This window comes from Balaenoptera ricei, chromosome 10 (genome assembly GCF_028023285.1).
Source record: "Balaenoptera ricei isolate mBalRic1 chromosome 10, mBalRic1.hap2, whole genome shotgun sequence".
Lineage (NCBI taxonomy): Eukaryota > Metazoa > Chordata > Mammalia > Artiodactyla > Balaenopteridae > Balaenoptera > Balaenoptera ricei.
In genome coordinates, this window is record NC_082648.1 from 20,756,866 (window position 1) to 20,769,912 (window position 13,047).

The 13,047-nt window shown below is 41.8% G+C and overlaps 1 protein-coding gene across 5 annotated transcripts in view; it reads right to left on the bottom strand.

The window, feature by feature from the left end:
- The window catches only part of BCAT1 (branched chain amino acid transaminase 1), a 106,428-nt gene that overhangs the window by 31,455 nt on the left and 61,926 nt on the right, over positions 1-13,047 (bottom strand). The gene's annotated exons all lie outside the window — the stretch shown is intronic.

Consider the following 13,047-nt stretch of genomic DNA (forward strand, 5'->3'; position numbering starts at 1 on the left):
TTTCAAGAAGAAAACACTGAGAATGGGGGTACTTCGGTTCCATTTTGCGTTTTGCTTTCTGAGTTAAGATTTTAAAGGAAAAGCAAATTTATCAACTTTTTAAATGGTAGGCTTTTTCAGAGGATTATATTTTTAACAACTAGCCATATAACACCTTTCAGTGTTGCATTGATTGGGAACTGAAAAAGGGAAGAACCTAGACATGATTTCAGTCTTTGGGGGTGAAACCTAATATTTGCTTCTCTAACTTGCTCTTCTGCTTCTGACTGCTGACTGCTTCACGCCAGTGCCTCCAGCAGGCAGTGGGCTTGGGGGAGTGTGCCATTAGCACAGCTGACTGTGAGAGACAGCAGACAGCAAGAGTGTAGCTGCAGTAGAAGCAAAGACACCAGACAAGATAAATCCCCCCAAAAAAGACCAGAGGATGACGGACTCAGGAATTCGTGTCAGGAATGACAAAGATAGAAAATGGCCTTTCCCACCAATACTGGAAAATCACAAGCCAATGATGCGAAATCATACAAATTCCTCCAGCACAGAAGCAGTTATAAGTAATTACTGCCAGTTGTTTTTTAAGGAGGAAAACTGAGAGACTGAAAAGTTTTGAGGGCTATGTATTATAAAGGCAAAAAAGGCCGCTGGGCTATCCTGTGCAATTCAAGACCACACAAGTAAGAAAACAAGTCAGGGCTATTACATTAAGTATTGGGATATAAAATACTTGTGTCTAGTCTTCAAAAGGAACCTGGTCTGCCTGGATGGGGTAGTAGTCTGGCGTGGAAATAATGAGAGGAGACTCAGTGCCCCTGATTTCGTGGCTTTTGTAATATTCGATGAAACTGACTGAAGGTGGACCTAGGGATATACTTTTTTCTGAATTTCAATTAAATCTCCTCCTCCACTACCTATTAGCTCAAGGCCCCTCACCCACTACTTGTGCCCAGATCATCAAGAATCAGGTAGGTAAAATATCCGTGAGCAGAATAAAATGTGATTGTATATGTGCACACTGATGCCATCGGAAAGGCGTAGGAAATGGGAAGCTGAGTCCATTCACACTCATGTGAATGTGAGGACCACGCAGGGCTTGGCTGGCCCCAGAGCAAACGGATTATAGGTGACGGATAACTGAGTTAAAGAAATGAGTCAGCAAGCGACCACAGGTTTTGGTTTTTTGCTCATTTGTGTCTGTTCTTTAATGGGGGTTAAAGAGGACACCCCTACATGGGAAGAATGAGGAGCCTTAAACTCCATTTGCCTTTTTTGGTTTCGTTATTTGGAAAAGAAATCCTCAGAATAACACACACATCTGCCTTTCTTCCCAACTTTGATAAAAATTGACTATCTTATCTCTGCACTTTTATTTACCTATCAGTTAAGTAAGTACACTTCATATCAGGGATGCTTTGAAGCTTAATATTTAAAAAAATTTTTTTTATTGACCACTGTAAGGAGGAATTAAGTTTCTCAACATAGTTTAGAAATACAATATGCAGGACACATCTCAGTAATTTACCTAGCTTCTAATGTTCTAAATAAAATAGCTTATTTCTGGACAAGCTGATAAGCATTTTATTAGATACCACACGAATGCCTGGACTTTTCTCACTCACGTATTTTTTGCAACCTACACACTATTAAAAAAAGTAACAGGGACTTCCCTGGTGGTCCAGTGGTTAACACTCCACGCTCCCAATGCAGGAGACCCGGGTTCGATCCCTGGTCAGGGAACTAGATCCTGCATGCCGCAACAAAGATGCCACAGGCCACAACTAAGACCCAGCACAGCCAAATAAATAAATAAATAAATATTTTAAAAAAAGTAACAGTAACTCATTATCATGGAAATATTTTTCAGAGATAAATTTCATCTTATTCATTTCCTTCCCCTGATTTAATTGACAGGTAAACTTGCATTTATTCCACTAGGTGGTAGTAGAGAGAGCACAGATGGAAAACAGAATAACATGCATTAAATCTATTTCTAGAAAAGAGTATCTTGATAAACCTTTAAACAATACTTTTACTCTTAGCAAGCAGGTAAATAATAGACTAGAGTTTTTCAATGCTGAGAAAAAAATGTGTTCATGTGTACTAACATTTTATTTTCTGAAATTTAAGCAAGGTCAACTCATGTTTTACAAGCACTTCAAGTACTGGTGTTGATCATAGCTCAGTCACCTTCATCCTTAAATGATTATTTATGTCAAATGTCTTTTCATGAAAAGAACTGTGACTACTGCAAATGGTCACACTGCTTCATGAGCGAGAATAAGTCCGGAAGGGAACTTGGTGATTAGGTCTGCTTCTGCCCTCAAGGAACCATTATTTGTTCCTTTTTCTTAATTCTCCCTTCTTTCATGGAAAGCAATTTAAATTCTGCACTACTCCTACAATTAAGAGTAGTTTATGATAGTAAAATATTAATCAAACAGGACTTCCCTGGTGACGCAGTGGTTAAGAATCCGCCTGCCAATGCAGGGGACACGGGTTTGAGCCCAGGTCCGGGAAGATCCCACATGCCACGGAGCAACTAAGCCCATGCGCCACAACTACTGAGCCTGTGCTCTAGAGCTCGCAAGCCACAATTACTAAAGCCCGCGGGCCTAGAGCCCAAGCTCCGCAACAAGAGAAGCCACCACAACCAGAAGCCTGCGCACCACAGCGAAGAGTAGCCCCCGTTCGCCGCAACTAGAGAAAGCCCGCGTGCAGCAACAAAGACCCAACACAGCCAAAAATAAATAAATAAATAAATATATTTAAAAAAATTAATCAAATGGCAATGAACAAAATTCTATGATGACAAGGTCAGGCTTCTGATGAAATAAAACAAAAGCCACATAAATAAAAATACAGATAATAACAGCTGTTCAGTTATGTAGACTAGTTTCAATGTCTTATTTTGATTGATTTTTAAAAATTCTTCTCTACTAGTTTCTTGGATTATTTCAATAAATAAGGAATTAAAAGGGGCTTTTAAGAATCCCCAGGGAGGACTTCCCTGGTGGCACAGTGCTTAAGAATCCGCCTGCCAACACAAGGGACACGGGTTCAATCCCTGGTCCAGGAAGATCCCACATGCCGTGGACCAACTAAGCCCGCAAGCCATAACTACTGAGCCCGTGTGCTGCAACTACTGAAGCCCCTGCAACTAGGGCCCATGCTCCACAACAAGAGAAGCCACCTCAATGAGAAGCCTGCGCACCGCAAGGAAGAATAGCCCCTGCTCACCACAACTAGAGAAAGCCCACGCACAGCAACAAAGACCCAACACAGCCAAAAAAAAAAAAAAAGATATTTATTTAAAAACAAACAAACAAAAAGAAACCCCAGGGAAAATGAGGTATATAAAATCTCAGATGCAAAGTTTATAATGTCTCAAGGGACCACATGAAGTTGAAATTCTGATGTGTTCAAAAAAATACTTTTTACTTTATAAGTTATACCTCACAAATGACAAATAAATATATGTATGTATACATAAGGGTATTAAATATGTGTATATTTTTCACAGAATAACAGGACAATTGGGTGTGATGCAAAATAAAGATACATTTCATAGTGGAAATTACCACTTCTGTCTGTGTCAGTCAGAAAGTGACTTTATAGAAAGGCAGGATTCCAGAGGTGGTCTGACAGCAGCGGCCACTCAGCGAGCTGAGAAAGGTACTATTTACTAGTTTGTGAAAGGTACTATTTACTAGTTTGTGTTTTGGCCTATAAGGCAGAGAAGCACAGCAGCCATGAGGAGGCTTGAGAACAATTCTGCCAGGCAAGGCAAGTAAGAGACAGAAGAAAAAAGATAATTAGAAATAACAGGGGAACATTTTTCAAAGAGAACAGAACTTTCTGGGGCATCCAAATCACTTTTTTTTTTTTTTTTTTTTGATCCAAAGAATAGCCTAATTAAAAGAAAAAAAAATTCTACCAGTTCTTAAGAAAGAAGATTAGTTAAGAGGGGAAAATGATAAAGAACATCAGACTAACAGGTCCATGTGGGGCCTTGAGTGTGAATGTGTTTGTAGGAAAAACTAGTTGGTTTGGTTTAAGATTAAAAAAATAATCAACGATCCTCAATAATTACACAGTACTTTTTGGTTTCCAAGACATTCCATAGCCATTATCTCAGAAAATCCAACAATCCAGGAAGTTAAGGGTTATAATTCCTATTTTTAAGTTGAAGAAACTGAGGCTCAAATGATTCACCCAAAGTTTCAGTTATTAAGCTCTACGTCTTCTACTCTTAGTCCAGAGCTCTTTTTCGATATGAGTTTGATAAAACAAAAAAAACAAAAACCAGTGAAATTCCCAGGATTTCCTAATGTGAAGAGAGTTCAAACCAGACCTTCCTTCTACCCTCAGCCTTCACCACAGCCCTCATACTCTAGGCAACCCATGCTCAAACCATACAGAATCCTTCAGATTCCTCAATTTCCTACTCAAAATGTATACATTGAAGCCCTGACCCCCATTGTGAATGCATTTGGAGATAAGGCTTTTAAGGAGGTAACTGAGGTTAAATGAGGTCAAAAGGATGGGCCCCTAATCCTGTCAGCCTGGAGACCCCAGAGTAAGTGCCCCCTGCTCCCTCCTGCACCCCCCTTCCTCCCCCCACACAGAGGAAACACCCTGTGGGGCGCAGTGACAAAGTGGACATATACAAGCCACGAAGCAAGGCTTCACCAGAAATCCACCCTGTTGGCACTTTGATATTGGACTTCCAGCCTCCAGAACTGTGAGGAAATAAATTCTGGTGTTTAAGACACCTAATCTTTGTATTCTGTCATGGCAGCCCAAGCCGACTAAGACATCCCCTCTCTGGACTTCCCTGGTGGCGCAGTGGTTAAGAATCCGCCTGCCAGTGCAGGGGACACAGGTTCGAGCCCTGGTCCGGGAAGATGCCACATGCCGTGGAGCAACAAAACCCATGCGCCACAACTACTGAGCCTGCACTCTAGAGCCCGCAAGCCACAACTACGGAAGCCCGTGTGCCTAGAGCCCCTGCTCCACAACAAGAGAAGCGCAATGCAAAGCCCACGCAACGAAGAGCAGCCCCCACTTTCCGCAACTAGAGAAAGCACCCACGCAGCAAGGAAGACCCAACGCAGCCAAAAATAAATAAATAAAATTAAAAAAAAAAAGATTATACTTGCCCCCAATGAATTGTATTGACATCCTTGTTGAACTAAATTACCATAAAAAACAAAAACAAAAACAGAAACAAGACGGGAGAGGACTTACTAGCTCCCGTCCGAGTTACCACAACAAGCACTCTTATTCAACCAGGCCCCATTTCTTCACCACACTGACCTACATCTATCAACACATTCATTCCATGGGCCTGGCACTCCCACAAGCTCCATGAGACACTGAGTTCCATGAAGGCAGGGAGGTAGCATCCCTAGAACAGCACAGTAACCAGCGCATAAGAGATGCTACAGTACAGAGGCAAGAACACAGGGGTTCTGACTTCACCTCTGTGGGCCTCAGTTTCCTCATCTCTAAAGTGATGCCAGCGGCACCTACTCACAGGGCTGCTGTCAGTCAGTGCAGGGATAGCACCAAGCATAGTGCCTGGCACTTAGGAGAACTTCACAATGCAGGTGATGGGGGTGATGACAGACTGGACCACTGTGTTTCATCAGAGAGAACCAGGACCTCCCTGAAAGGCAGCAGGACTTTCTTGGGATTGGCCTACGGCATCTTTCAGGGAAATAGTAACTCTTTCAGCAATTCCCTAGGTTGCATATTTTCAAACTGCTCATTGCAGTATCATATAAGGAAACAGGGAAATGGAATCCCAGTAAAGGAACTAGGACAAAGTGTGGTTAGTGCCCAGCGTGGGGAACTCTGCAGCAGTTAGAAGGGATGGACTGGATCTACACATAGTAACGTGGATAGAAATGAGAAACACAGCACAGAGGGAAAACGTAGAGACACCATGAGATGTGTAAGACAAAATCATTTATATAAATTAAAATTACAGGCATCCAAGGTAATAAGAGATATTTAAAACCCATATAAACCAAAAGAATATTCATTCAATACATAAGAATGATTTCCAATGGCGGAAGAGGAGATGAGAGTAGGGAAGATAAAAGGGAATTAAAAAACAAAGAGAGGGCCCCCCTTCTGCCCCATGATGGTAAGTGCCATGAACTGAGGGGTATCATTATTTTATTTTATAATAAATTTATTTATTTTATTTATTTATTTTTGGCTGCATTGGGTCTTTGTTGCTGCGTGCGGGGGGCTACTCTTCATTGCGGTGAGCGGGCTTCTCATTGCAGTGGCTTCTCTTGTTGCAGAGCACGGGCTCTAGGCGTGCGGGCTTCAGTAGTCGTGGCTCATGGGCTCTAGAGCACAGGCTCAGTGGTTGTGGCGCATGGGCTTAGTGGCTCCGAGACATGTGGGATCTTCCTAGACCAGGGATCGAACCCGTGTGCCCTGCATTGGCAGGTGGATTCTTAACCACTGTGCCACCAGGGAAGCCCCGAGGGGTATCATTATTAACCATGTGCACCAACACTCCAAAAAAATAAAAACAAAGAGAATAAAAACAATTTTCCCCCGTAATAATGTTGAAGTGGGCAAGAAGAGCCTCAAGAGGATGTCCATTGTTAAGAGTGGCCTGATAATAGCAAGCTGATCATCAAAGACTAAAATCAATAGAGACAAGCTGTATCTCTAAAAACAGATAATCGAGGTTTGAAGATACTAAAAAGGGGGCTGTTAATATAAAACATGTTAATAGTTATGCAAGTAAGATTTTTAACTGTTTATAAATAGTGTAACGAGATACACATAAACTCTCAAATAGGACTGCAAAAGAATACATTAAAAGTGTGGACAAAACCCAAGTTAACGGTTACAAATTGCTGCTGTAATAACTAGTTTTCAAATCTGTTCAGATTCTTTCATTTATAGAGCCTAATCATAAAGGGAAAAGATGAAAAGGTGTATAAGCATAAATAAACAAAGGTTGTGAATAGAGAATTCTTTACATGGAAATTGTTATGATTATAGGTAAAATTACATATGTAATATAAAGATTTTACAAGGTGATAAAAGGAAAAGAAAGACATGTCTATGATATTTACATGGCCTTAAGCTCCCTGTGGAGTGAACCAAAAATCAGAGTGGACCATTTGGCAGCAGGATTTTAATATTCGAGCTCTCTTGGGCTTCTCTGGTGGCGCAGTGGTTGAGAGTCTGCCTGCCAATGCGGGGGACACGGGTTCGAGCCCTGGTCTGGGAAGATCCCACATGCCGTGGAGCGACTGGGCCCGTGAGCCACAACTACTGAGCCTGCGCGTCTGGAGCCTGCGCTCCGCAGCGAGAGAGGCCGCGATAGTGAGAGGCCCGTGCACCGCGATGAAGAGTGGCCCCCGCTTGCCACAGCTGGAGAAGGCCCTTGTACAGAAACAAAGACCCAACACAGCCAAAAATAAATAAATAAATAAATAAATAAATAAAATAAAATAAAATTCGAGCTCTCATGAAAACATCATACTGAAAGTTTTACAATGAAGTTGTGGATGGGGAAACTTTATGTGAAATGATTTTACATGTTATTCTGCATTGTCCAAATTGTATTCTGTGCACTGGAGGTGGTATTAACCTGAAGCAGACAGCTTCTCTAGTTGAGCTCAACTCCAGAAATATATTTGGGGCACTCCAAAGTAGAAGGATGTGTTAGATCCAAGGCCAGTCTTGTCTTGGAGTGCAGCTGAAAAAGTCAAATCCGCTGGTAGCTTGCAGATATGTGTGTGGTAGACAGCGTGGCACCTGGTCAGAGGGGCTGGGCAGGCTGACCCCTGCAGCCCAGAGGGTTGTCCCTACCATCAGACTCGACCCTCCTTACGACACTTATTCTCAGCCCTGATATTATTTAGCACCACCTCCCCAGTGGAGAGAGGTGAGGTGATGCTGAGATAAACTGGAAAAGTGGGAGGCTTGGAGCAACAATCAGAGGGAATCTCGGTTTGTGGTTGTGCATATTTTGCTGTGGACCATGGTCAAAGCACCTGTGTACACTCATCAGGATTGTTGAGGAAATAAAAGCCCATCTGCACACGTGTAGCTATACCTTCCCAGAGTTACCAAACAGGGTGAAGTTGGATAAAACAGATGTTAAAACCAGCACAAGCCAGCTTCTTTATTTATTTTTTTTTTTTTAATTTTTTTTTTTTAAAGAAATTCACGTTCTTTTTTATTTATTTATTTATTTATTTATGACTGTGTTGAGTCTTCGTTTCTGTGCGAGGGCTTTCTCTAGTTGCGGCAAGTGGGGACCACTCCTCATCGCGGTGCGCGGGCCTCTCACCATCGCGGCCTCTCTTGTTGCGGAGCACAGGCTCCAGACGCGCAGGCTCAGTAGTTGTGGCTCACGGGCCCAGTTGCTCCGTGGCATGTGGGATCTTCCCAGACCAGGGCTCGAACCCGTGTCCCTTGCATTGGCAGGCAGATTCTCAACCACTGCGCCACCAGGGAAGCCCAAGCCAGCTTCTTTAGATGGAGCTTTCTCAGGTATTCAGTACTGAACCTGATAAGCACATAAGTTTAGCTTCTTAGCTGGTAAAGTGAAAATTTAGAAACTGTTTATGTAAATGTTTTTTATTTAAACATTATAATTTCAGATTTTATCTAATTTCCAATTAACAATCAGCAGCAGTTTGAAACACTACAGCTTTTAGTTCCTCTTTAAGTTTTTAACTCCCTGTAAATAAATATTTCAGAAGATATTCATTAAAATGATGCTGAAATTCTTTTTTAATATGAGAAATTGTTTGGGATCACGAATGATTTTATCCTCTAATTTAAATGTTTTACAAGAGGTTTATGTAATCCTGTTTAGTATTTTGCTTAATAATGTAAACTTTATAGACATTTTTTTTTTTTTCAAATTTCTACCTGGTATCTTTTTATTGGCAATCTCTATTCACTGGCTATTTAATTAGCTAATTAATTAGCTATTAATACATGTTCCAGTAAATACTCTTCTGTTTATTACAATCCTAAATCTAAAAGGATTTTAGTAATGGATCCAATTATTATCAGAGAAGGCTGGAAGACATGAAGAACTACACAAAAACATTGGTATAGGGCTTCCCTGGTGGCGCAGTGGTTGAGGGTCTGCCTGCCGGTGCAGGGGACACGGGTTCGAGCCCTGGTCTGGGAGGATCCCACATGCCGCGGAGCGACTGGGCCCGTGAGCCATAGCTACTGAGCCTGCGCGTCTGGAGCCTGTGCTCCGCAACGGGAGAGGCCACGATGGAGAGAGGCCCGCACACCGCGATGAGAGTGGTCCCCGCTCGCCGCAACTGGAGAAAGCCTTCGCACAGAGGCGAGGACCCAACACAGCCAAAAATAAATAAATTAAAAACAAACAAACAAACAAACAAAAAACATTGGTACATAGGTATTACCTATGTAAAATAATAAAAATAATGAAGAATCTGTTGATTATAAAACATGTAGAGAGGCAGAGCACCTTTGCAAAGGTAATGAAATTCGTAAGTTGGTGTCAGAGCTGCTCTCAAATTATATGGCAGCTACAAAATCTGAGTGTGAGAAGCAGTAATTAACATCAGACTGTCATATCACAGCTCATGAAAGTGAAAACAGCACCCTGCCCATAGGCTGAAGGGCAGCTCTCAAAGATAAAAATATTTCCACCTTGGTGCAAGTTTGCAATCCCTGGAGTAAATAAAGCATTAAAGACTGCTAGACGTGTTAATTCTTTCACAAGACTTGGGATGGTGATTCTCTTGTAAGTAGTTTAAAAATCTCTGGAGAGTTTGTTTAAATGCAGTGTCTGATCCTGGCTCCATGGATTTAGATTATTTGGGACGAAGCTGGAGCCCAGTACAAATATGTCTATTGAAGAATACTGAATATTCTCTATACACAAGTGAGTGCCATGCCAGGGACTAGAGACCGGGCACATGTGAGCAAGTAGGTGGTCACATCACTTAAAAAATTTCCCCAACATATATTCGTTCAAAGAAATCAAAATACCTCTTGGATAAAAGACCCACTTAATCAGTTAAGATAATGATGAAAATACCATGAAAGAAAAACGTGGATGTTGGACTTCCCTGGTGGCGCAGTGGTTAAGAATCTGCCTGCCAATTCAGGGGACACAGGTTCGAGCCCTGGTCTGGGAAGATCTCACATGCTGCGGAGCAACTAAGCCTGTGCGTCACAACTACCGAGTATGTGCTCTAGAGACCGCGACCCACAACTACTGAGCCCGCGCACCACAACTACTGAAGCCCGTGCGCCTAGAGCTCATGTTCCGCAACGAGAGAAGCCGCTGCAGTGAGAAGGCGCTCACTGCAACAAAGAGTAGTCCCCACTCGCCTGAACTAGAAAAAGCCTGCGCGCAGCAACAAAGACCCAATGCAGCCCAAAATTAATTAATTAATTAATTTTTTAAAAAGTAGGTGTTAGCTAGCAGCACACAAGACCAAAGCATCAGATAACTGATACAGAGGTGAGCCTGCAATTCTTCTATGAAGGCAGAGACATGACAGAGCCATCAGAAAACCGAGTAACATAAAAAGGCAAGCAAAAGTTAGTCATCCCTGATGAAAGAATCCCAGTGACCTAGAACCCACTGGCTCCAATCCTCCAGCCAGTAGCTCACATATCAAATGTAGCCACCATGAAAAGGCAACAAGTGATAATTACCAGACTGGACTGTATAAACATTCATGTGGTGCACAAATGTTTAAAATCCATATACTTCACTGAATGCTATTTGTATCGTGCTCATTTCTGAATTACAGGTTACTGTTTTTTCTGCCTATACCATGAATTAGAAGATTCTAGTTGATATAAACATACCAACCAAATATAAATAATGTTGACTCATCAAATGGTATCAGTTATTGCTTTCAATTCTTGGAAAGCAGATTTTTAAAAATTCTTGATTCTTAGGTCCAAAGCATGATCAAACATGTAAGTTGATAGAGTGCAGTGGGAGAGGACTGCTTGGCAGGATTTTTATCACTGAGGTTCTTAAATTTGAACAGGCCTCAGAATCACCATCCAGACCTACTCGACCAGAATTTCTGGGGATTGGGATAAATATGTGTATTTTAAATAACACCTGGGTGATCTATATGCAAAAATTTGAGGACTACCAATAGATAGGATTATTGGGACAACCAGCCAGACTATAAAATCAGATTTAAAAGCTTGTCTAACTCTAGATTATAGAATTCCAGGACTCTGAAGAATTGACTAAATCACAGAACTAGGTATGTTAGAAAACTACAGACCAATACCTTTCATGAGCGTTGACTCAAAAATTCGTAGCAGGGCTTCCCTGGTGGCGCAGTGGTTGAGAATCTGCCTGCCAATGCAGGGGACACGGGTTCGAGCCCTGGTCTGGGAAGATCCCACATGCCGCGGAGCAACTGGGCCCATGAGCCACAATTACTGAGCCTGCGCGTCTGGAGCCTGTGCTCCGCAACAAGAGAGGCCGCGATAGTGAGAGGCCCGTGCACCGCGATGAAGAATGGCCCCCACTTGCCGCAACTGGAGAAAGCCCTCACACAGAAACGAAGACCCAACACAGCCATAAATAAATAAATAAATAAATAAAATATTTAAAAAAGAAAAAAAATTCGTAGCAAAATATTTGCAAAGTGAATACAGCAAGATATAATGTGAATTATTCACCATGAGCAAGTATGATTTAGCTGATGAATACAAGGTTGTTTTAACATCTAAAAATGAGTTAATATAATACATTATAATAAAGGACAAAACCACATAATCATGTCAAGACATTTAGAAAAAGCATTCAACAAAATCCAACCTCCAGGCATGATAAAAACTCTCAACAAACTAGGAATAGAAGAATCAGATCTCAGAGTGGGAAAGCACCTCAGGATACCTAGAAGGTAGTGCTTTGAGATTAGAAACGTTTCAACAAATTAAAAAATTACTTCTTCCTAGTCTAAAGTTAAATAATAATATTTAAAAACTCAGTAATATTAAAATGTCAGAAACTTAAGGAGAAGATGACTTTTTAAATTGTCCCAATTCTTTAAAGCTTATTAGGGAGACTGCAATTCATGAAATTCATTATGCAGGCTCTTCATAGTATTTCAAAAGGCATCAAAAGGATACCAAAGGACCACTTAGGTACTTATCCTCTGGCCTTACTGCTTGCATTCATATGACCTAGTGGAAAATCTGGTAACCATACAATTACCTCGTAGAGAGAAGAATGGTTAGACTATAGCAAAAGCTGTCTCCTTGTCCCTATCCTTGAAGATCTCCATATGCCACACACCCCCTCACCCCCCCACCCACATTCAACTTCCCCCATCAGTTATCTCTCATATCACCCATTCTCCATAAGGCCACCCCTACCCCGTAGAGGAAGGAGATAGGGACAGGGTCTTTATATTTTATATCACATATTCACCCGCACAGATGGCCTTGGCCACTCCAGGCATGTCCTTCCTTTGCAAGGGCACCAACCAATAGACTGTGACCTACTGGGAGATCTCACAGCCATGCTGTTTAAACCTGTTCCCCTAGCTCTCAAGTGCCTCCCCTAATATCCACTGTGAACTTTATTTCCAACATTTTCTATAGGGGAAGAGGGCCCTCCACTCCCTCTCCTCACCAAGTAATCCCAAGACATGAGGAAAATGAAGATAAAAAAGTAGCAGCTCTCTCTCCTCCAAATTTCAAAACCATTACCACTCTTACCTTGGAGGAGCACTTACCTGGCATTACACCGCTAAGCTGAGGAGATCATGGTTAGTCTTGATTAGGAGAAGGCAAACAGCCTCACTCATTTCTTTACTTATTTACGTTGGTGTCTGTGGCTGTGTCTGTACCACAGTGGCAGAGCTGATTAGTGACAGAAACCATATGGCTCACAAAAGCTTAAAATACTGACTATCTGGCCCTTTAAAGAAAATGTTTACAGTCTTAATAATCAAGGGAAAGGAGCATTAATGATGCTACTGGGGGGGGCTATTTCAAACTACATTCTAGAAGTTTCAAGCATAAACAATG